This window comes from Elephantulus edwardii, unplaced genomic scaffold, assembly GCF_000299155.1.
Source record: "Elephantulus edwardii isolate Elephantulus edwardi_28Jun2011 unplaced genomic scaffold, EleEdw1.0 scaffold00089, whole genome shotgun sequence".
NCBI classification, from domain to species: Eukaryota; Metazoa; Chordata; class Mammalia; order Macroscelidea; family Macroscelididae; genus Elephantulus; species Elephantulus edwardii.
The window spans coordinates 4,874,969-4,898,566 of record NW_006399839.1 but is presented as its reverse complement, the minus strand read 5'-3'; the positions used below and the strand labels follow the sequence as shown (position 1 = coordinate 4,898,566).

Below are 23,598 nucleotides of genomic sequence, written 5' to 3'. Positions count from 1 at the left end.
ATGCAATGATAATAATGGGTGACTGGAATGCAAAAGTTGGAAACAGAGAAGAAGATTCAGTAGTTGGAAAACATGGACTCGGTGATAGAAATTTAGCTGGAAAGAGAATGATTGAATTTTGCACAATCAACAACTTATTCATAGCAAATACGTTTTTTAAGAGACTTGCTGGATTATTTAAAGAAAAGTTGACTTATAAATGCTTTGAGGTAAAGTTTGCTGGATGTTTGAGGAAAACAGGTGTATTTGTGCTGCTAAACTGAACCTGGACTTTTGAGGAATGATGCCTTGTTAATCTGACTTGGGACTGCTGGACTGAACCTGGACTTGCATTGTGTGATATTTTTTGCCCTCCCTGCTCCCCAGCCTATTACCTTGATGAACCCAACATCTGTAAGTAAAGTCTGTAAGTTAAGTTGGAGCAAACATTCGTCCCCATGATTAGTAGGAGTAGGTGCAGGAGCATAGGGTTGGCATGTCTGACCATGTAGCTATTTGTTTATATTAATAGATGCCTTCGGGTTGTGGTGCTTGAGAAGAGTCTTGACTATAACATGGACTGCCATAAAGAAAAAAGAAAGAAAAAAAAACCCAACATGGACTGCCAAGAAAACAAATCTATCTGTCTTGGAGAGAGTGAAACCAAGTCTCTCTTTGGAGGCTAGGATTGTGAAACTCTGCCTCGCTTACTTTGGGCACATGGCCAGGAGAGATTGGTCCTTGGAGAACAACATGCTCAAAGAGTGGACAGGCAGCGCAGGAGAGGGAGCCCCCGGATGAGATGGATTGATACAGTGACTGGGGCAATGGGGGTTAGTGTGTTGGAGTTAGACTGGCTCAGGACAGGGACGGGTTCAGAGCTGCTATACATAGGGTCTTTGTATTTCGCAGGTGACTCAATGACACATAAAAGCAATAACATACTATAACAGGTTTGGAAGCAGGAGTGCCATCTACTTCCTAAATAACATGCCTCCGGAAACTCTATGAACTTTGTTGTAGAGGCGCTTTAGGCCTTTTGTTCATAGGGTCACTATGCTTGGCTTGAAGGCATTCCATAACAACAACATGGATATTATTGATGGAGACAGTGTCCCCTTAGGAAGCAAGTGGAAGTTGGACTCAGCCACCCCCACATTATATCTGGTCTTTTTACAAAACCCAAGGCCATTTTTGCAACTGTTGTGACAGTCCATCTAAGTAAGAGTGTCCTTCATTTTAGCTGACTTTTTCTTTGCCGTGGGTCTTTTCTGGTGACCCATCCAAAGTCAAATTAATTGATCAGCATCTGTAGTGTTGCCTACAGAATGTTTTGGTTGCATTCATCCTACCTCAGGTTATCTGTCCAAACCACCTCTTCTCAGATCCCTGTAATGTTTTATCATCTTAAGATAACTCCACAGACACCCATGTTGAAAGGCTTTTCCGCTATCTTACTGACGTTTAAAGCCATTTCGGAGGATTAATAGATCAAGATCATCAGATCTTTGTTATCGTTGGGTACCATTGACTCAGTTCCACACTGACTGTGACTCTACAACAGAATTAAATAACTTCCTGGTCCTACAGCAGCCTAACACTTGTTGCTGTGCTTGAGCCTCTTGTTTAACCCCCTGTGTCAATCCATCTCATGAAGGATCTTTATCTCTCTCTCACTGATCCTCTACATTGCAGTGCCTGGTGTCTTCCTGATAACAAGCTGAAAGTCTGTGAGACAAAGGAGTCAGTGGTCAACTGAGCCCACCCGAGAGGCACCTCCTTTCGGTTAGCAGTGCAGCTTCCTATGAACTGCACCGTAAACCACCCCAGTGTAGAAAGTGTAGATGTGCCTGTCTCTGGAGAAGACGTAGAGCTTTCAGTCAATTTTTGTAGGATTTTGTGAGCACTGAAAACTAACAATGTCTGCTAAATCTAACTTCAACATTGTATAAGTAAGAAGCTGATCCAAGGAGTTAAGACTTGTGTCCCAGGTCACAAAGAGGAGCAGTCGCAGAGCCTAGAGCTTTCTTCTTTTGGAACGTGCTGGTGATCTAGGGAGCTCTGGTGGCCTAGTGAGAAGAAGCTGCACTGCAATCCCAGAGGTACACGGTTCGAATCCACCAGATGTTCTGCTGGAGAAAGAGGGGCAATCTCCTCCTGTACCAGTCAGATCTGATTTGACGGTACACAGACAAAATAATAAAATCGAGTGTTGCTGATGGACAGGACAAATGCTGAAGCCTTATATTTTCCTCCTTGAAGACTAGGTGTCTCTTGTTGCTTATACTCCTTGGCCTGGATTCAAGCTGATGAAGGCTGGAGTGTATATGCAAGGAGGCTTAACAGAGTTATTAATTATATACATTTCTGTTTACCGGAGAATAATACGGTTAGCCCCATTAAGCACCATTATCAATGCATGATCTAATAATTTTAATCTAATGAAACTAATATATTTCACAGGGATGGTAGCAAATACGCCACATGTACTGCAAATTGGGTTACTCTGAGTTAGGAAGTCCTTGAGGCAGCAATAATAATTGTTCTGATACTCATCACATTTAATTGATGCAGTGTTACATAGTTTACTTAACATTTTCTCCATACTTTGTTGTTTCGGTTGCTTGTTTCTCCAGAAGTTTGAAGAAAGAGAAGGCAAAGGAAATGGAAGGCAATAGCTAAGCATGTTTTGGATATAAGCAACAGAAAATTGAGATAACTAACGAACAAAGTAAATGGAGCGGGTGTCTTTTTCTGAGTTGTCCTGGGATACTGTGATTCAGGAATGGCTTGATCCAGGGGCTCGTACTGTCGTTGCGGTTCTGGATTTGTTTTTAGATGAGCTCTCAGCTGGCTTCTTGTCTTCATCCTCAGGTTGGCCTCTTTTCACAGTGCAATATTGACTGGCTTCTTCCTTTCACTTTCTTACCTCTCCTTAAATCTTATTGGTGTAAACTGTATCACCTACCCATCTCTTAGCCAATCAATGTGGACAAGGAATAGTATGCACTCTCTGGCTTAGGCCAATCAGGATCTGTCTTAAATCATTTGTGAAAACAGCAGAGCTGATGATGATGAGGGTGGACTTACCCAAATAAAAATGTGAATGCTGTTGGTGGGAAATGGGGGAAATTATCCTGAAGAAACAACCAAAGTGTCCATTTCATAGTGGCGTGGAGAGGTTGAGAAGCAGGCTCCCTGACTGGAATTCCTTCGACTAGTTGGAGCAAAAAATCACTGGTGTTTCCAAACCTTATACCGTAGACACCAAGCTTTTCTGGAAGCCTGAAGAATTTCACCATAAGGTTTCATACTTGCTGGCTCTGTGCTTAGCAAAATACTGGAAAACTTGTGAGTTCATAGAAGCCAAGAACTTTCTGTCCATGCTCATTCAATAACTTGCCACAATAATAAGGCGAGGGGAACTCTCCTTGGCAGTGTCCTGGTGCAGAGACATTGCCTTCACTGTTGTCATGGAAAGGAACTGGGTCAAATCAAGCTCTTTCTTTCATAGTCCCCCACTTTTCTTCATCAAGTTGGCATTTATAGCAAGCTGTTTCCTCACATCACAAATCAAATCACCACTGGATTGTCAACACCCCTGGCCACCCTGCTTCTAATCTGGGATTCCGGTTCATTTTTATAACTGTCTGTTCGTACAGTGCCTGGAACTGGTCCACAGTACAACCAGCTGTTATGTCTTGAGTCTCTTTCACTGGCCAAGTTCAGCCTTTTCAACAGTGTGAGGCAGGGCTTTTTTTTTTTTAATTGCCATTGAGTTGGTTTCAACCCCACGGAGGGCAGAACAAAGTGTCTCCTGGTTCTGTGCCATCTGCGTGAGTGTTGGCCCGTTTGAGTCCATTGTTGAACCCAGTGTGCCAGGTCATCTCATTCATGGCTTCCCTCACTTTCATTGGTCTACCACTTAGTCAAACATGATGTCCTTTTCCAGCAAATGGTCCCTCATGACAATCCATTGAAGAGCAAGCCAAAATCTTGACCAATATTCATTCTCTTGTGATCCGTAGGATTTTCCACTAGCTAATTCTTAGGAGTAGCAAGCCTTTGCTCTTAGTCCAGACACTCCGTGGAGACCTGTCCGCTGTGAAGGACCCTGATGATATTTGAAATACTTGTGGCATACCAACCAACATGATAGCAACACACACATAAGCTATCACATTACAACAGATAGAAAGGTGGTCAAAGACTGTAATGATGACCACCATGTCCCAGGCAAGGAACTGAGGTTTGTAGAGGCAAGGCAACTCATCCATGGTTGCACAGATTTGGAAAGGCGGAGTCGGAATGGCTGTCTCTACTCTGAATTATGTATCTCTTCAACTAGATCCAAGCTCTGTGCGGATGAAGACTCCATTCACTTCAAGCCTGAACTTCCCAGAATGACTCGAGTGAACCTTTGATGCAAGAGTGTCCTCAAAATAAGAGCAAATACTTCCTGAGAATGAGCGCTGCGCTAGGTGACTCTTAGGAACAGGGTGATTTTTGCCCCTAACGACTGTATGACATAAATAATCTCTCTGTTGATGAGGACCCTGTGTCCAAGAGAGTTGAAGTGGCTCTTCCCAGGTCATTTGACTAGTATGTGTTGAGGGTGGAATTTAAGTTCATGCCTCTGACTCCAGGTGCCGTGCTCTTAACAGCCACCTAACACAAGAACGAGTCCTGGTCTCACTTAAGAGCACATGGGAACTAGTTGACTGCACAGTTCTCACCTGTCTGGATTTGCTTTGGAGATTCCTGTCACCCCAAATAAAAGCCTTGATTGAGAGACTTGTCCAACACTACAGGTTTAATTTAACAGGGCCACCTGCTCAGGGCATGGTAAACACTGACAGGAAGCATCTGCCCTGGAAATTGTGTTGCTTCTGCAGATTGAAATGTGAGAACGGAAGAGCTCTCCTCTGGTCCGGGGGATTCCTGAGCTTCAGAGATTAAGGTATTAGCAGTCACACCTGCAGAGCTGGAAATAGGAAGCTTGTGGGTGGTGAGAAGTGCTTCTCAGGCCAACTGGGATCCTCTTGGTAATAATAACAATCCATCCATGATGAGTACTGCTCCCTAAGAAGCTTGGGGGAGCCCTGGAGTGTGTTTGCCAAACAGGCAATAGAATTCCTTCTGGGAGAGGGCAAAGACTGCTTGGCTCACTCCACTTCAGATGGCAAACTCAAAGTCAACTTAAAGTAGAAAAGTCCTTTCTCTCTGTCTCTGTGTGTATGTGTGTGTATAGATTCATATCACAGGAAGACTGCTCTTATAATGCAGAAATTTATCACGTGATGCTCTGAAACCATGACATTCCCCCAGATTACTTCAAATTGGTTTTTGGGTTACAAAATGCCGTTTTATCCAAATGATCTGTAATAAATATATTAGGGGAACTTACTGCCTTCTCCCTCTTTTCCCTGTCTTACTGTTTCCCTCTCACCTTCCCTCTGTCCATCCATTCATCTATCCAGTCATTCAGCCTTCCATCCCTTCTTCCGTTTATCCACTCACCCATCCTTCTATCCATCAGCCTTCCATCCATCCATCCATTCATTCCTTATTTTCCTTTAACAAACTTTAGTTGAGCTCTTAATGTGAGCCAGATACTATTCCAAGAGCTGAGTAGACAGGACACAGCCTGGTATTGGGGTGGTGAGCATCTTTAGCCGTGATTCTCAGCCAGGGGGAGACTTTGTCACACATCCAATCGGGAACATTTGGCCATCCTAACTGGGGAAAGGGAGTTCTCTTGTCATCTATTGGGTGGGGGCCAGGAATGCCGCTCACCATCTCATCATGAATTAGAGCAGTGCCTCCTACGAAGAGTTACAGAATGCTGTTAGTGCTGGGGTTCAGAATCTCTCCTTTGTGTGCATCCTGGCAGAAAGGAAGATTTAGACTCAAGTGCAGTCCATCAGTTTGAGGACTCAGGTGCACCTGATGAAGGCCATGGTTTTTTCAGTCACTTGCTATGCATATGAGAGCGAGACAGTGAATAAGGAGGACAGGAGAATTAATGCCTTTGATTTGGGATGATGGAGAAGAGCACTGAATAGCCCATGGACTGCCACAAAAAGGAACATATATGTCTTGCACAGAGTACCACCAGAGTGCTTTTTGGAAGCAAGGGTGGGTAGCAAAGCTTTGTCTCACATACTTTGAGCGTGTTGTTGTTAAGTGCCATCAAGTTGAGTTCAACTCTGTGAACGACAGATCTGAACCATGTCCTATCCTGTGTCCTCCTCACAATCTCTGACACATTTGAGCCCCTGGCTGCCATCACCGGCTCAATCCATTAGGTTAAGAATTTTCCTCTTTGACTGTCCCTCCACCTTCCCAAGCATAATGGAGAGCCTATTGCTTGGAGAAAGAAATCGTGCTTGGAAAGGTAGAGGATTGGTAAAAAAGAGGAAGACGTTCAACCTTCATTTTGATGCATATCAATACAGTCACTAGCAGTGGGATCAGGTATGTCAGAAATGAGGAGGTTGGCACAGGACAGGACAGGGTTCACATTGGATGTTGGTCGGTTTGACTCACTGACACCTAGGACTGGCCATGTTATATTGTTGCTGTCTGCTCTTCACTTTGAGTAGACCACAAATCTCTGTATTCTCATCTGTCAGACGGGGCAAAACTATCCCCTCCTAAAATTACTGAGAAAAGTTTGGAGCATAAATTACATGGTTTACTATCTGGCACAAACCAGATATGTAAGAAACAATAGCGATGTGGCTTCTTATAAGTCCAAGCTTCTGTGTTTTTAAAACTAGTTAGTTCAGAACAACTATGAGATATCATCTCACCCCAGTAAGAATAGCAAAATTCAGCAGAGCAGCAAACAACAAATGCTGGCAAGGTTGGAATTCTTATTCCAGTTGAAACTGGAACCCTTATTCACTATTGGTGGGAGTGTAAAATGGTGCAACCACTATGGAAGGCAGGATGGTGCTTTCTCAAAGAGTTAGAAATAGAGATACCATTTGACCCAGCAGTTCCACTACTGGGAATATACTCTAAAGAAATCAGAGTTGCCACCGAAGCAGATATATGCACACCCATGTTTATTGCAGCTTTGTTCACCAATAGCAAGGAGTTGGAAACAACCCAAGTGCCCACTGACAAATGAATAGATAGAGAAGCTGTGGTATAGTCACACAATGGAATACTACGCTGCATTGAAAAACAAGGAACTCATGCAATATTATTCAAAATGGGTGACCCCTGGAGGACATTATGCTGAGTGAAGTATCTCAATCACAAAATAACAAATATTGCATAGTGCCACTGTTGTAAAGCCGTCCTGACATCGGAGTTGGGGGAAAACTAAGAGGAGATAAACAGATGAGGGAGAGAACTTTTTAGGAAGAATAAATGATTAGGTATTATTTTCATGACAAGATTCCAGAAAAAGAAATGCATAGTAAAGTAGACTGTGGACTGGGGGGGGGGCGGGGGCAGGGGATTGTATAACAATCAAAGGGGTTTTTTTTCTTTTCAAAGAGAATAGTGAACTGGTGGGAGGAGGGGCGGGCGGGGAGGAAAATGTGCCACAATGAGTGAATGAGAAAAAAAAATAAATGGGAAGAAAATGCTATTCAAAAATTTAAAAAGCTGAAGAAAAAAAACCTAGTTAGTGAATTCTGAAAATATCATTTCTTTCAAGTTGTTGTTGTTATGTGCCATCAAGTTGCTTGCAACTCACAGCAACCCCTGTGTACGACAGCCCTGAAGCCTGCTCTATCCTGTGCCAACTTTACTCTCTCTGATACACCTACCCTCATTAGCCCAGTCACTGTTTCAGTCCATCTCATGCAGGGTCTCCCTCTTTTTTCGGTCCCTCCACCCTTCCAAGCATGATGTCCTCTCTAAAGTTTTTCCCTCCTGGCATCATCCGAGGGAGCTCTGGTGGTGCAGCCCTTAGGAAGTTGTGCTGTTAACCCAAAGCCTCTGCTTCTCCAGCAGTTGCAGTCCCCCTGCAGCTCGGAGGGAGGGACATAGTCAGTCTCCTCCCACTGCAGGTTACAGCTTAGAAGCCCATTGGAGGGTTGGTATGAGCCCGTGCCAACTGGACGGCAGCGGGGATGGGTGGGCGTCATCAGAACCCCAAGCTTCTACCCTCAGAGGCCGTAAACTCCGGGAGAACAGAACTTTGTCTTTGCTTGTTCCGTTCTGTATTCCTAGCGCACAGCACAGCATCTGGCCTGAGTGTACCTGTTAAGTAATTGGAACCAGGCTGCCTGAGTTCAAATCCTAGCTTCTCCATTCACTGGCTTGGGCAATTGACTTAAGCCTGCTGTGCATCAGAGGAATGTTGTTTAGAGAGGAGACTGCCCATCCTTCTCTCACAGAGCAGCTGGTGGATTTGAACCACATGCCTTCAGATTGCAGTGCAGCTTCTAGGAATAGAGTTTATTATAAAGGATTGTGTTGGAGTTAAACCATATGTTACCATATGCTCATAATCACTGGTGAGGATTCAGTGTTGCTCTTAAAATTATAACTTGGCTGTTATTTTGATCTTAATTGTGCAATGCTGCTCCATTGTAGGCCTGCCCTGCCTCTGGGGAGTGCTCATGTCTGTAAATGTTTTGGAGAGAGAGCTGAGTCTGCAGAGGTGCCAGCAGTTCATCTGAGCAGATAGGTGGAGTCAGAGTGACTTCTCATGGACAGCTGGAGTGGCCCCGTGGGTCACCTTACAGCTTTTCCCTCTCACCTGGAAAAAATGAGAATTTATTTGAAGCTTGTCTTGTCTGAAAAGGTCTGTCAGCAGGCAGAACATGCATGTGTTGTCAGGGAGGCGCTCAGGCTTCAGCCCAGGGTGAAAGGGGTCAAGATGACTTGTTTTTCCAGGGATTAATGGCAGCAGAGAGCGTGAAATCCTGGGGTTCCAGACCTGCTGGACTGAACCCACAGCAGCTCTGAACTATAGGAGGAGAGGAGACCCTTGGAGAGCCCAAGTAGGGAGACAGGGAGGGGAGACTCCCTGCCTGGGTTCACCTTCACCACCAACCGGCTTGGTGGCCCATCTTAAATCTTAGAACCTCAGACTCCTCTGGTCCTGCTGACTGGGAGCATTAAAAGGAACATGGTGCATTCCAAAATCTCTGTAGATGTTCATTGAAATGAAAAATAAATAAATTAATTTTAAAAAAAGGAACATGGTGCTTGATAGGAGGTAAAAATTCAGTAAGTGATGAATACTGTTGCTGTTGCGCCTGATTTAAGTCATGGCTTTTCCCATTATTTGCAGTGGATCTAAAAGTGTGATTTATAGCTGGTCTACTTTGAGATGATTTGTTTTGAGTTTTGAGATTTTTTTTAAGCTGCCTTCTCCTTTAAATCCTGCCAGAGAGAGAATTTCTCCAAGTGTGAGCAAGTAAAAGCTTTTTTGATTGCTAAAGACTTGGAATTTCACATTACCATGACTTCAAGTGAGGGCACGCCTTGTTATTTTGGTTTCAGCATCAAGGCTAAAGAATCTCTCTTATTGCCATGGAGTTGGAACTGACCTATAGCTAACCCTCCATTGGGTTTCAGAGGCTATAAATTGCACCAAAGGAGATTGCCTGTCTTTCTCATCTGGAGCCCCGATTGATTAGAACCTTCAGAGAAGGACAGCCTTTGGGTCCAAGTGCAACTCCCTACAGACCCCGTCTGTGAATGCTGAAGGCTAATTCTGCAGATACATTTCCGGTGTCCAAAAGGATCTTATTTTCCAAAAAATATAATTAAGAGCATGAGACTGGTATGTGTTTTGATAATGGCATAGAATAATACTGATAATTCTGGAAAATTAGGAAGGAGTATTTGGCCTCCAGTGTTGTATCCACCAGGAGAAAGAACACCTCTAAAGAGACCGATGAGATGGTTGTAGTCCTGAACACGTAATGAATGTCATTGACTTGTACTTGGAGGAATGGTTGGTGCACGTTCTGTTGTGAATAATACCAGCAACAGCAAAATAATAAAAAAAAAATAAGCAGCTTTGTCTGAAAGGCAGAGTCCTGTTAGCACTAACAACTAATATATCTTGATGAGGGCAGTGGTGATTCCATGATAGCATATTTGCCTTAGATGTAGAAGTCCCAGTTTTGATTCTCAGCCAGTGCTCATCCTGCACACTCACCACCTACCTGTCTGTCAGTGGGGGCTTATGTGTTGCTGTGATGCCAATGCAGGTTTTCAGAGTTTCTGGGCAAAAGAAGAGTAGGAAGAAAGACTTGGAGCTCTCCTTCTGAAAGCCAGCCAGTCAACACCTTATGGCTCTGGAAACAATGATGGGAGTCACACAGGACTGGGCAGTTTACAAATCTCAAAACTCAAATCATCTCATGGTAAGACCAACTTCCCTGGTGGTCTAGTGGCTAAGATTCGGCCCTTTCATGGTAGGACCAACTTCATGGCCACTGACTGCATTGTTTACGGGACGTTTGTGCCACCCCCGAGCAAGTGATAAGTCCTTGATAACTACCATCTCCATGAATCCTCAATAAATAAAACCAGAAAGATCATCATACATTTTGAAAAATAAGCCACTTAGATGGGTGGTTTTTTTTAAGTATTATTGCCATTTTATAGAAGATAAAACTGAAGCTGAAAGTGATTAGGTAGTAAGACCAAAGACGGAGTTTTTAAATGATGATGAAAGATACAAATCCAGGCATGTGTTTCTTCTTTTCTGATGCTGTGCTGACCTTGGAGTCAGCCTTACTCTCATCACCACATGACCTTGGGAACTTAACCTTCCCGAGCTCCTATCCCCTCACCTGTGGAATAAAGAAATCAATGATCTTCTCACAGAGTTGCTGTGAGGTGGTGACAGAAAACAGAAGAGCATGGCATTGTGTCTACCCATAGTGGCCACTCCAAAATCCTAAATCCCTGGGATGTACTGTGGTGTAGCCATTCCGGGAAGCAGGTTGGCACCTCCTTAGAAAGTTTGGACTAGAAATATCGTCTGATCCAGCAATCTCACTACAAGGTAAATATCCCAAAGAAAAAAGAGCTGTTCCACAAGCTAACATAGGCCCCACCCCCTGTTTATCACAGTGTTATTTACAGTAAAAAAGAGCTAGAGATGGCCAGGTGTCCATCGGTGTGTGAATGACTAAAGAAACTATCGTGCATTCACTCAGTGGTGTAGATGGCGAAAATGTATTAAGAATGTATGAAATACTGCACAACAAGGAAGATTATAGAATGAATTATGCTGAGTGATGTATACCAGATACATAAAAACAAAGTTTCATAAGACCACTGATATTAAAAGAAAATTTTAAAAATGCTTATGCACAGATAAACATCATTGTTGGATGCATAACATGGATGGAAATGGAGGAAGAGGAGACTGAAAATGAATATATAGATAAATTGGGTAAAAAGAAAGGTAATACACAGTGAAGGATTGATTGTCATTGTGGGCCATTCATTGGAACTGACTCATAGGTGACCCTCCAGCAGGTTTTCAGAGGCTGTAAATCGCATGAGAGAAGATTGCCTAGCCTCCTTCTGGAGCAGGTGGTGAATTCGAACCCCATGCCTTTGGGTTGGCAACACTGCTTCTTACCCATTAGGCCACCGCAGCTCCCTAGAGGGTTGTTTAGACATTGTAATTGGCTGTGGCAGTGTATGTGGATGATCATTTGAAAATTCAATATGATTTGTAAATCTTTACTCAAATTTCTCAAAAAGCCCATAACAACAACAAATAAAACCCAAAATCCAAAACCAGATCCCTCCCTATTTTTTGTAAAAATGTTTGGAAAAGAATGAAAACTTTCCCTCCCCCTCAGCATGCCAAGGGTTAATTAACTTAGAAGCCCTGACTGTCAGCATTTCTCTGATCTTGGCACTAATTATGTTCAGAAATCATTTTGCCTCTGCCCCGTATAATGAGAATGATTGTGCGGAAATGGAATTTATCATGCTATACGTAACGAGAAGTTGGATTTTTTTGTGTTGCTTTTTTTTTTAACTACATCAATTTCCCCCCCCCCTTTTCTTCTTCCCCTTCTCCTTGACAGATAATCAAACACAAAAGCTATATTAACCTCCCAACCACTTCAATTAAAATGCTCATCCAAAATTTGAAAACAATTTAAAAAACCCATTTTCTCAGGTTCCCGTCCTCCAATTCCGGTCTGTCTCCTGCCTCCGTGTGGCGTTACCACAGCAGGTGACCCTCCGGGAGGCAGTGTCTCTCATGCCTGCCCGTCAGTCCCGTGACTGTGCCCTGGACACGGGCTTTATTAAAAACCCAGTGTACTTTCGTCATGTCCAAATGCGTCAGAATGATTGATTGTTTTAATGAGCTCCCCCATCTGTCTCTTTAGCATCCCTTTACCACTGAGTGGTTAGTTGCAGGGAGAGGAGAGAGAAGACTCCACTCTTGAGAGGTTAGGGATGGGAGAGTCTGTGACTTGGGATGTCAGCCTCAGGGTGCCTGCATTCCCGGGTCAAAATGAGAAATGCCCTGGCCAGAGTGGAGCACCTGAGTGGTGCAAAATGGTTCACATACTCAACTGCTCATGGAAAGGTTGGAAGTTTGAATCCACCTAGAGATGCTTCAGAAGAAAGGTCTACCAGTCTACTTCCCAAAATCAACTACTGACAATCTGATGGAAAGCAGCTTTAATAACACACGTGAGGTGGCCATGAATTAGAATCGACCCAAACATTTACTTATTGACCAATGCAGAGCACGCACAAAGATGTGTTAGACGTGGTGCTATTGGGCCTGAACCAACTCATAGCTGACCCTCCAGTACATTTTCAGAGGCTGTAACTTGCACAGAGCAGGTAGTCCATCTTTTGTCTGGGAGGCAGCTGGTGGATTTGAACTGCTTGCCTTTGGGTTGATAGCATTAACTCCTTAACCACTAGGCAAGTGGAGCTCCCTAGAAGGTGTGATGGCTGCAAATAAGACAAGAGCCCTCAACTTAACAAGGAGGGCTCTTCAGTCACTCTTTGTGATACAAGGTGCCTCTTAGCCATTTGAGTTTGAGTGAACAGACATGTATTGAGCACCTACGGTATACCAGACACCAGGCAAGGCTATGGGAACATGGTCTCCCAGATCTGGCAGAACCTATATAACATCTTCTTGTGTCAGATACATTGAGACCCTGTTAGTGGGGACATAAATTTTTGCAGCCTCCCTCAGGTGTCCTTTAGCAATATGTATCAAAATATTTAAGAGATGTGCACACACGTTGACCCTGTGCAAATATTTAGCTGCACCTGTGTTCCTGGAATATTATTTATAAAGCCATTTATAAAAACCTTGGGGAGGGGAAACCCAAGTCTAATTGTACAGTGACAAAAAAAGGGCACAAAATAAAAGCTGGTCCATCCTGAGGCTGGAATACTATGACATCATTTAAAAGCATGCTGTAGTGTTGGTAGGTGCCACTGGGTTGACCATAAGTTACAGTGACCCTATGAACAGATTCAGACCTTCTCTATCCTGTGCCATCCTCTTACACTGCACCCTGCTCAAGCCCACTGCGGTCACTGTGTCCATCAGTCCTGCCGAGGGTTCGCTCTCTCTCTCTCTCTCTCTCATTGGCTTTCTGCCTTTTCCAACATGATCTTTTTCGAAAGACCAGCACCTCTTAACAACACATCTAAAGTATATGAGATTCACCATTTTGTTTCTAAGGAGCACCCTGGTTGCATTTCCTCCAAGACTGGTTTTTATTTTAGTTCTTTTGTTAGTCTATGGGAGGGATTTCCAATACTCTTTACTCACACCACAATTCCAAGGCGTCAGTTCTTATTGACAGGAGGGAAAGTCTGTTTTGTTGTGAGAGAAAGGAAACCAGTATTGTTGTTGTTGTTGATTGCCTTCAACTCAAGCACAACTCATAGCAACCCTATGAACAAAAGGGCCTGAAGGCCCTCTACCACTATCAATGTTTATCAAAGTTCATAGAGTTTCTGGAGGTATGTTATTGAGGAAGTGGATGCCACTCCTGCTTCCAAACCTGTCATAGTATATTATTACTGTTATATGCCATATAGTCACCTGTGATGTATAATCCTATGTACAGCAGCTCTGAACCCTTTACTGTCCTGAGCCAGTCTCACTAATTCTGACACACCAACCCTCTTTGCCCCAGATACTGTATCAGTGCATCTCATCCTGGGTCTCCCCCTCCTGCACTGTCTGTCCACCCTTCTGAGCGTGATGTCCTTTTCCAAGGACCAATCTGTCCTGGCCATGGGCCCAAAGTGAGGCAGAGCTTCAAAATCGTAGCCTCCAAGGAAAGACTTGGTTTTACCCTCTCCAAGACAGATCGATTTATTTTCTTGGCAGTCCATGGTGTGCTCAAGACTACTCTAAGGCATCTATTCTTCTGTCATCCTTAGTCATTGTCCAACTCTCTGAAGCGTAACAAGTAATTGAGAAGACCATGGCTTGGATTAGGTGCACCTTTGCATCTGGACAGACATCGTTGCTCTTCAGCACTCTGGAGGGGTCGATGACAACACATTTTCCCAATGCAATTCATCTCTTGATTTCCTTACTGCTGGTGTTAAGACTGTTGATTGTGGATCCGAGCAAGGTGTAATTGCTAACAACCTCAATCTCTTCTCCATTTAAATATGGTGCTGCCAGTTGACCCAGTGGTGAGAATCTGTCTTCTTGACGTTGAGCTTGAATCCATATTGAAGACTATAGTCCTTGACCTTTTGCAGCAAGTGTCTTTCACCTGCTAGGTAAAAGTATTTGTCAGATACTCTTCTAACAGTGAACATCCAAATTAAGACAGACTAGGGAGAAGAAGTGACCATCCACTTCTGAAGTATAACTGGCCTTTGAAAACCCCAGTTACAGCAGAGAGCACTTAGAGTAGACCAATAGTGTACTCAATAGTATATCTCAGTTGTAGGTAGGTAGAGGGGGGAGATAGAGATGGAAGCAGTTGTAGCTCAGCGGTGTATAAATCTCACCACCTGTGCTAGACACCTGGGTGCATTCCTGACCAATGAATAAAGAATACAGCCTAGAAAGCCCCATGGGCAGTTATATTGTCACTAGTGATCACTCTGAGTCAAAACCAGTTTAATGGTGCCAACCGACAATACCCCTTGTTAAGAAAGAGGGCCTGCTACCCCTGCCCCCAATTCTTCACTCTGTGGATGCGTGACCCACTCCAGCTTGAATGAGTGAAACGAGATGAGAGCTCCGCCCGCCTCCAGGAGTTTGTGGGTGGAAGTGGATCCAGAAGCTTCAATTCTTAGCTTCCTCGTGAGCACGCCTGGCAAGGAAGCTGCTCCCGGAGGGCCCACTGCCCATCAGCCAGCTCTCCCAGTGCCATGTGGGAGGTGGGGAGGTGGGCAGTCCTTGGGTGCAGGAGCCCATCAAGCACCTTGCAGGGTTTCTCAGCTGCAAAAGGGTCTGCTGGTCTGCAGTGCCAAGCAGTGGTAGGTTTGGTTGGTTGGTTCGGGGCTGGGTTTTTATCGGGTATTTGTATTATTTCTTTCTCTCTGTGAATGTGAGCCGCAGCCGTGGCAGGGTTCTGAGCATCTGAGCCAGGTATAAATAGCAGTATTAACAAGAGAGGCCCCACTGCCCGGTAGGGAATACGCTCTCAGAAGAGGCGCTGAACAAGCTCATCAGGATGGCATCTCAGCACCTTTTGGCCGCCCAGTAGCTCAGCTCTGAGCAGGCTGAATATGGAGCAGTGGAAGGAGGAGCTCATCTGGACCCGGTTATCTTCGCACAGAGGGAGTATGACGTCAGGGTACAAGCTCATTAGTCCTGGAAACAGAGACCTGACTTCTAAGGGGTCCTCAGCCTCTCTGAATCAGTTTCCTTATCTGTAAAATAGGGATCATTTTAGAAACATTTAGCTGCTTCTTGCTAGGTGCTGTTGGGTCAAGTATGACCCATAGCAACCCTGTGAACACTGAACACTGTCCTGTCCTGTGCCATCCTCACACACTAGAGCCCATTGCTACGGTCACCTTGTCAGTCCACCTGGTTGAGGGTTTTCCTCTGTTTTACTGACTCTCCACCTTTCCAAGCTTGATGTCCCTCTCCAAGGAATAGCCTCTCCTAGCAACATACTGAAAATATGTAAGGTGAAGCTTCAACATCTTTGCCTCCAAGGAGCACTCTGGCTGCACTTTCTCCAAGATATATTTATTTGTTCTTTTGGCTGTCCATGGGATGCTCAGTACTCTTCTCCAACACCACAGGTCAAATGCATCCATCAGATTCTGCGAAAAAGACTTTATGTACAGTAACGTGTGAAATTCATTCACCAACCCTTTGAAGAACGTGTCATGTTTACTGCTTCCCCATTTTATAGATGAGAAAACTGAGGCACACAGCATTGAAGTAGTTTTTCAGAGCTTGAAATTGGTAAAAGCATGGCTGAAGATAGAACTGCTGAGTTCTCTTGCCTTCTGTTAGGCCCTGCTTATGTCTTGTCCAGCTTCCTTGTCTCATAGCTGCTGAAACTAAGGCCCAGAGAGCCCGAGGGCCTTACAGAGGTTGCACAGCAAGTAAGGGGAACAACCAGGGCTAGAACCTGACTCCTAGTTTGGAGCCTTTTCTTTGCCCTGAATCTCCCCCCAGTAGTAGCTCTGAAATTTTTTTTCAGTGTATTTGTCAACATCTGCAACCAATTTCCACAGCAGAGTCAGGCTGGAGTGTTGGGCAAAGCAGCCTGCCTTCTCTCCCCCATGTGCTCATACAGGTGAGCCCCCCTTTAAGGCCGTGTGTCCTCCAGCCAGCAGCTCACAGCACTGAAGACATTCCTCATGTAAATAGCTTATTCCCTGGGCCATTCACATTCAGAAAAGCTGCCAGGAGAGGACAATGAATAAGTCAGAGTCGTCAGTGTCTGGTGGCAGGATCAAGGCCCAGCACTGATCAGTGGAATCTCAGCTGCCTGCCTGGTCACCCACCCGCTGAACCCACTGTTGTTGCATAAATGCGGATTCATAGCAGCCTTGTAGGTTGAACTACCCGATTGGGTCTCCAAGGCTGTGACCCCCAGAGGAAGCACATTGATTGCCACGTCTTTCTCCCACAGAGTAACTAATGGGTCCTATTCTCTGACCTTTGACTGGCACCCCGATGCCTAGACTCCCAAGCCACCAAGTGTTCTAAAATGCATTGCCCAACATGGGGCTCGATACCACCGCCTTGTGAGTAAGAGTCACATGCTCTAATGACTGCGTGGATCTGAATCACATCAATTGTTTGTTTATTCCCTCTTTTCTTTGTTCATCCACATAGTTGGTCAACTTGCTGAATGCCTGCAAGGGGCAAGGCTTTGCTTGGTGATGCCAAGACAAACATTAAGAATGAATCAGGCATTATTGTCTGTGCTCTGAAGGGGAAGTAATAGATGATGATGGTTGTGGAGATAAAGGATGTGACCTGTGCCTGAAGTTGTTAAAACAGAATTCTTATTAAGCCAACGTGCCCTTTGTGGTCAGAACAGTCCTCAGCGTTTTGGGTATAAGTATTTGATGGATAAATAAGTGAAGGGGGAGATTGAGGAAAGGATTCCAAGGAAAAGGAATAGCATGTGTTAAGTCACAGGGGTAAAAATAAGGCAGCATGCTTTGGCATGGCAGGATGCTCACTGTGAGTGAGCATAGGATACACGGGAGGGATCGATGAGCCAAGGCCAGGGGGTAAGACAGAGCCCTTGAACCACAGACTAAGCCTGGGCTTGGCCCTGATGAATAGAAAGCTCTGTGTAGGTTCTGAGCATAGTGGTGGGGTAACCAGCTCTGGGATTTAGAAAGTTGCCCTTGTCTTCTGTGTAGAGAAGGAAATGAGGCTGATAAGGGATGTATATATTAAGGACTGAGAGCCTTAAGCAGTATCTTTGAGGTTGATCAGAAGTCCCTAGCCAGAAGACCAGCCAGACTTGACCTCAGCCCAGGACAGGGAGTCTCATGGCCACGGGAGAGCTCCCTGCTTCACCTTCTCTGGCCTCTTCCTAGAAGGTGTGTGGTCATGTGGAAAGTCCATCTCCGTCCCACAAGGAGAAACGCACCTTGTTAATATTCTGGACCATAGTGCCTTGTATTAAAGCTGATATTAAGCCATAAAGTGTAATATGTTTTGACACCATAAAATGCAGTGTAATTGCCATAAACCCATAAAATGTAATGTAACAGGCACAGTGTCCATTACGCTGCTTCACAGTCTAAAACAGTTAGTTCCCCCTACTCTTTTAGACAAACAAACAGTTCCTACTCGTGGCTGCCTCTGGAGAAAGGTGTAGAAGAACCAGCCCAGAGGAGACAGAGTTACCACATGAGCAGCCAGGGAGGCGAGGAGAGGAAGCCCCTGACTTTAGGGTTAAACACAATCAGGGTCAAGTTTAAAGTCAATGATCCCTCCCTCGACCAGGACTCCAACAAGCACAGTCAAGGTTGAGAGTTGAGGCTGGGTTTCTCCTGGAACCACATCTTGCTATCTTTTTTTCTTTTCCCTGGATGATACAGATGGTTAAGTGCATGGCTACTAAACAAGACCTTGGTAGTTGAATCCACCAGGAGATACTTTGGAAGATAAGTCTACTGATTTACAACACTTTCCCACCTATAACACTCCCGTGTAAATAATATATACACTCCTGTAATGCACATACTACACATAGGGAGCTCTGGTGGCTCAGTGTGGTAAGGAGTTGCACTGCCAACTCAAAAACCGTTGGTTCAAACCCACCAGCTGATTGATAGGCATTCCCCTCCTGTGAGATTTACTGCCTCTGAAAACCCACTCTGAATTGGTTCCAGCTTGATGATGCATAACAACAACATGCATAGGAAACTAACGCAGAGCGGGCTGCTGGGTCCACAAGGAACCACGTAAGATGTGCATTATTTGCATGAAAAAATGGTTCTTCTGAAAATGCAGCCATAGGCAACCCAGTGGAGCAGGTCTGTGTTATCTCATGTGGGGTACCCGGAGTCAGAGCCAATATGACGATTACTGCTGCCCTCTGTTCCCTTCTCCTGGGAACTAAAGGAACCCAGTGAACATATATACCCCCACCCCACCAGGAGAGGAAAACCCTAGATGAGGTGGATTGATACAGTAACTAGGGGAATGGTGGTAGGTGTGTTGGAGTCAGTGAGATTGGCTCAGGACAGGACAAGCTTCAGAGCTGCTGTACACAGGGTCGCTGTGAGTTGCATGTGACTCAACAGCACGTAATAACTCACACATTGGCTTTGGACTCTTCCCCACTGTTGTCATCTGATTGGCTCAAACTCTGTGACTCCACATGTGATTGGACGAACCATTGTCCAGTTCTGTGAGGATGCGCTGCTACACTTCAGCCCATCATTGCAGCTGCCATGCTGGTCCATCTCATTGTAAGACTCCCTCATTTTCACCGGCACCCCTGGTTTACCAAGTAGGATGTCCTTCTCCAGCAGTCAGCCCCTCCTGGGGACATGTCCCCAGATAGGAAACAAAGGTTCCCTCTCCTCTCTTTTAAGGAGCATTCTGGCTTCAGTTCCTCTAAGATTAATAATCTTGCCAGGGAGGGATAGCACTTTCCAGGGGTCTCTGGGCAAGGGGTCAGCCACCAACACCTGCAGGGGTTAGAGAGGCACACAGGTCAAGGGGGTGTGGGTGGGAAGGGACAGCATGACAGCACCCAGAGAATGGAAGCAACCCCCACTTTACAGACATGAACTAATAAAGTGTCTTAGATTAAAAAGTCAAGGTGCTCACAGCAGTTCATAATGATAACCAGGCGCCACTTTGCCGCCCACATCAAAACATGATGGTGATGTTCAGTGTCACAAATCAAAATCTGCGTGATCCAGGCCATGGTCTTCGCACTTATGTGCTATGCATCAGAAAGCTGGACAATAACTAGAGACAATAGAGGAATTGATGCCTTTGAGCTGTTGCTGTTGTGATGGAGAAGAGTATTAATATTAAATATTAGTATTAGTATTAGTATTAAATATACCATGGACTGCTAGGAGAACAAACATTTTCGTCCTGGAGAGGGTGAAGCCAGGCTGCTCCTTGGAGGCAAGGATTCTGAAGCTTTGTCTGACATACTTTGGACATGTTGCAGGAAGGGACCAGTCCTTGGAGAGGGACGTCATGCTTGGGAGGGTGGAGGGACAGCGCAGGAGGGGAAGATCCTGGATGACATGGATTAACTCAGTGACTAGGGTAATGGAGGTAGGTATGTCTGAGACAGTAAGGTTGGTACAGGGTAGAGCAGGGTTCAGAGCTGCAGTACATAGGGTTGCTATGAGTCATAGGTGACTCGACGGCACATAACAACATGAGAGAATGGAAAACCAGTTTGTTCTGTAAGCTTCACCCAAGTCACATGTTTTAAAGCACTTCACATGTTACTAAAAAAAAAAAGGGAAACCTCATTGTTTTACCATGTGTGTTAAACAGGAGGTCTGGTGGTACTGTGGATATGGCATTCTAACCAAAAGTTTGACCTGGTGCTTCGAGCCAGTCAGGTACGAATTCAACGTAATGACAGACAGGGTCAGAAACTTCTTGTAACTTGTAATACACACCTGTGTGGCTTTGGCCAACGGCATTTTCTCTGTACATCTGAATCTTATTATCAAATACAGATCTATTGTTGTCTTCCATCCCACATGTTTCTCCAGCTGCCATGTCATTGTAGTAATAGCTATCGTGTAAGATGTTTGTGCAGTTGTTGTTGTTATGTGCCATCAAGTCGCCTACGACCCATAGTGACCCTATGTACTGCGGCTCTGAACCCTGCCCTGTCCTGAGCCAGTCTTGTTGTTATATGCAAATTACATGAGTTGATAATACGCCTTCTTTAGTTCCAAGTACTTTGACATTGTCTCACAGATCTAGTCACATACATACTGTCACACACGTGCATTCAACAATCACATAACGTGTAATTGGCAGTGTTTATGGATGTGAATATACATTTAGAAATAAGGCTGTGATCAGATACGTAAGTAAGCTGGCTGTCCGAGAGTTATCTTGCTAATATAACTCAAGGAGGAGGAAGGAAATGAGGACATCTCTGGATTTTCATGCTAAGAGGGGTTCGGGGTGGCCACACAATCGGCTCAGTCATCCTGTGTCAGATGCACCCCAAAGCCACACCATGGTCAGGCCGTGTGGGTCATGGGTACTTGTGGTCGGATGGCCGAGCCACGTAGGTCTGTGATGCAGATGGACAGACAGGGTGCCTCCTTCATCTGTCATAGAGGAAGCAGAGCATGTGGGGGGACTGCAGGGGCTCCACGGGTCTGCGGAGAAGGTCCTGGTGCCTGTTAGCGGAGTGAGTTTAACTGAGGGAGCAGCTTCGCCCATCTCCCCACCCTTGGGAGAGTCTCTGCAGGTGGAAATGTGTGACTTAGACCCAAGGAAGAAGAATGTTGGGCATTTCTTTGGGCTCAGAGTGTGTGCTGACTAGCCCACGAGAAAACGTTCTCGTTACCCCTCCCCTTCTCTTCCACACAGCACAGCCGAGCCTGTGAGAGCCTGACGTCAGCGGGCCGACCTGGTTCTCCAGAGTCTCACAGAGCTGCTGCCTCGCACAGGGTGCCTATCCTCAGCTGTTACTCTCTCTAGTAGGAATCCTGCTTTGTTTGGGTTTGGAGTTTTCCAGCCCTGCCCAGTTTCCACTTTTCACAGGTTCTTACTGTCACAGGTTTTGTAGTATTGTGTGAAATCACCAATCGCATCATTTAAGGTTAGACTCAACTGCAAATAATGGAAAGCAAACCTAACCCCTTTGCCTTTGTCAGTTCAGTCAGATTCATGGTGATGTCACGCGTTGCCAGGCGACACTGCACTCCTTAGGATTTTGTGGGCTGTGATCTTTATGAAAGTCACATAGGCCAAAGCTGGGGGGCTACCAGGGTCATCTGAGGTTAACCCACCCTTTTGGAGAGAAGTACAGGTGGCACAGAAGCAGGGAAGCCTGTGCATACCTATAGGACTGGGTCTGCTTGGCATCTGTTGTCTTCCAGGTCCTTTTAGGATGTGGCGTGGCTGCCACCCTCCATTTTCACATGACAACCCGATCTCTGGAATCTAACTAACCGTGTTGCTAAGTGAGGAGTGAGCGTGCAAACTTGTGTGTACACTACTCATCTACTCGACACACAGTGGACATCTGGTCACACGGAGGCCCCAAGCAACATGTAATAATTTCTCTCCGCTCCCTCACACCCGGAAGGCAGCAGGCTTAATTCTGAGCAGACGCTGAGCAGAAGTGTGGAGGACCTGGTCCATGATCCAGAGCGGAGTTCCCCTCTATTTCAGGAGGATTGGTGTGGACCCTCCTTCCCTGCAGGCAGGCAGCCCGAGTAAACCTCTGACTAACGCAGGCAAAAAAATTACTACCCTTTGACACAGTAGCAACACCTGACTCCTTCCTTGCCAAACCCACGCTTGGCTTTTGGGGACCTCCGAGACTATGCATTTTTACAATCTACTTCACAGTGCTATTAACAGATACAGCAGACTGTGAAAGTTGGAGAGAAATGAGGCTGTCTGGCATTCCTGCTGTGACTTTGTGAGAAACCCAGAGATTCCATGAGTGGGGTGACACAGAAGGAGTGTTGTTGGGGTTGGGGTGAGGCTGCCAAGAACTGGGACAGACAGGCCAGCGGCCCCTTGCATGACTCAGCTTGCTGTGGGTATGGGTATGAGTGTGCGTGCACATGTGTGCACACATGTGCTCGTGGCTGTGTGTATGAGAAGGAACCGTACAGGTAGCCATGTACTTATGTACCCGCCGCGTAAGTACATGTGTCTGTGTGATGTTATTATGTGCTGTTGAGGTGGAACCAACTCCTAGCTAATCATCCAGTGGTTTTTCAGAGGTTGTAAATTGCCTCGGAGGAGATTGTCCATCTTTCTGCTTGTGGAGCAGTTGGAGGATTTGAACCACCTGCCTTTGGTGTTGGCAGTGCAGCTCCTTACCACTAGACAGCCAGAGGTCCCTGTCTGTGTGCTAGAAGGAGGGAATCTGGAACCCCAGGAGCAAATCCTGAGGTCAGCTCAAGTCTCAAACCCAAACCAAAGCTGTAACGAGGTCAGTCCTGACTCCTGGTCTTGTGTGACACACCACGTGTCAGAGTAAAACTGAAAGCCATCAGGGTTTCTTGACCTTAACTTCTGCAGAAGCAGATCACCAGGCCTTTCTTCTGTGGCACCGCTGGGTGCATTTGAACCACCAGCCTTGAGGTTAGTAGTTGAGTGCCTGCTGTTTGTGCCACCCAGGACTTTCCCTGTGTTCTGCTTCCCTTCTGCCTACAGAGTGTGCTTGAAAGGAGGACCTGTGTTTTCAAAGGGTCTGCTGGTCCTTCGCGATGAGCTGGAGACCTGAACTCAGTGTATCTTCCTTTCCGAGCACACATTGAGAAGCCTTTTCAGTAACATGAAGGAAGGCTCTCAGAGATGTCTGTGGAGGAGCCTGGGGAAATAGTGACTTGCTTGATAGATGAATTTTTCAGGTGACACCAGGCACTGGGGAGCGGGAGATAATATGCTGAGCAAGGGGCATGAGGACACTCAGACAGAAAAGGCATCAGGCAGAGAGCTCAGGAGAAAGACGGCTCCTGGCAAGTTCTCTGGGTCCCTGA

At 45.5% G+C, this 23,598-nt stretch overlaps 1 pseudogene; it reads left to right on the top strand.

Annotated features, from left to right (window-relative positions):
- The window catches only part of LOC102859716, a 37,040-nt pseudogene extending 13,698 nt beyond the window's left edge, over window positions 1-23,342 (top strand).
- The last annotated feature ends 256 nt before the right edge of the window (window positions 23,343-23,598 follow it).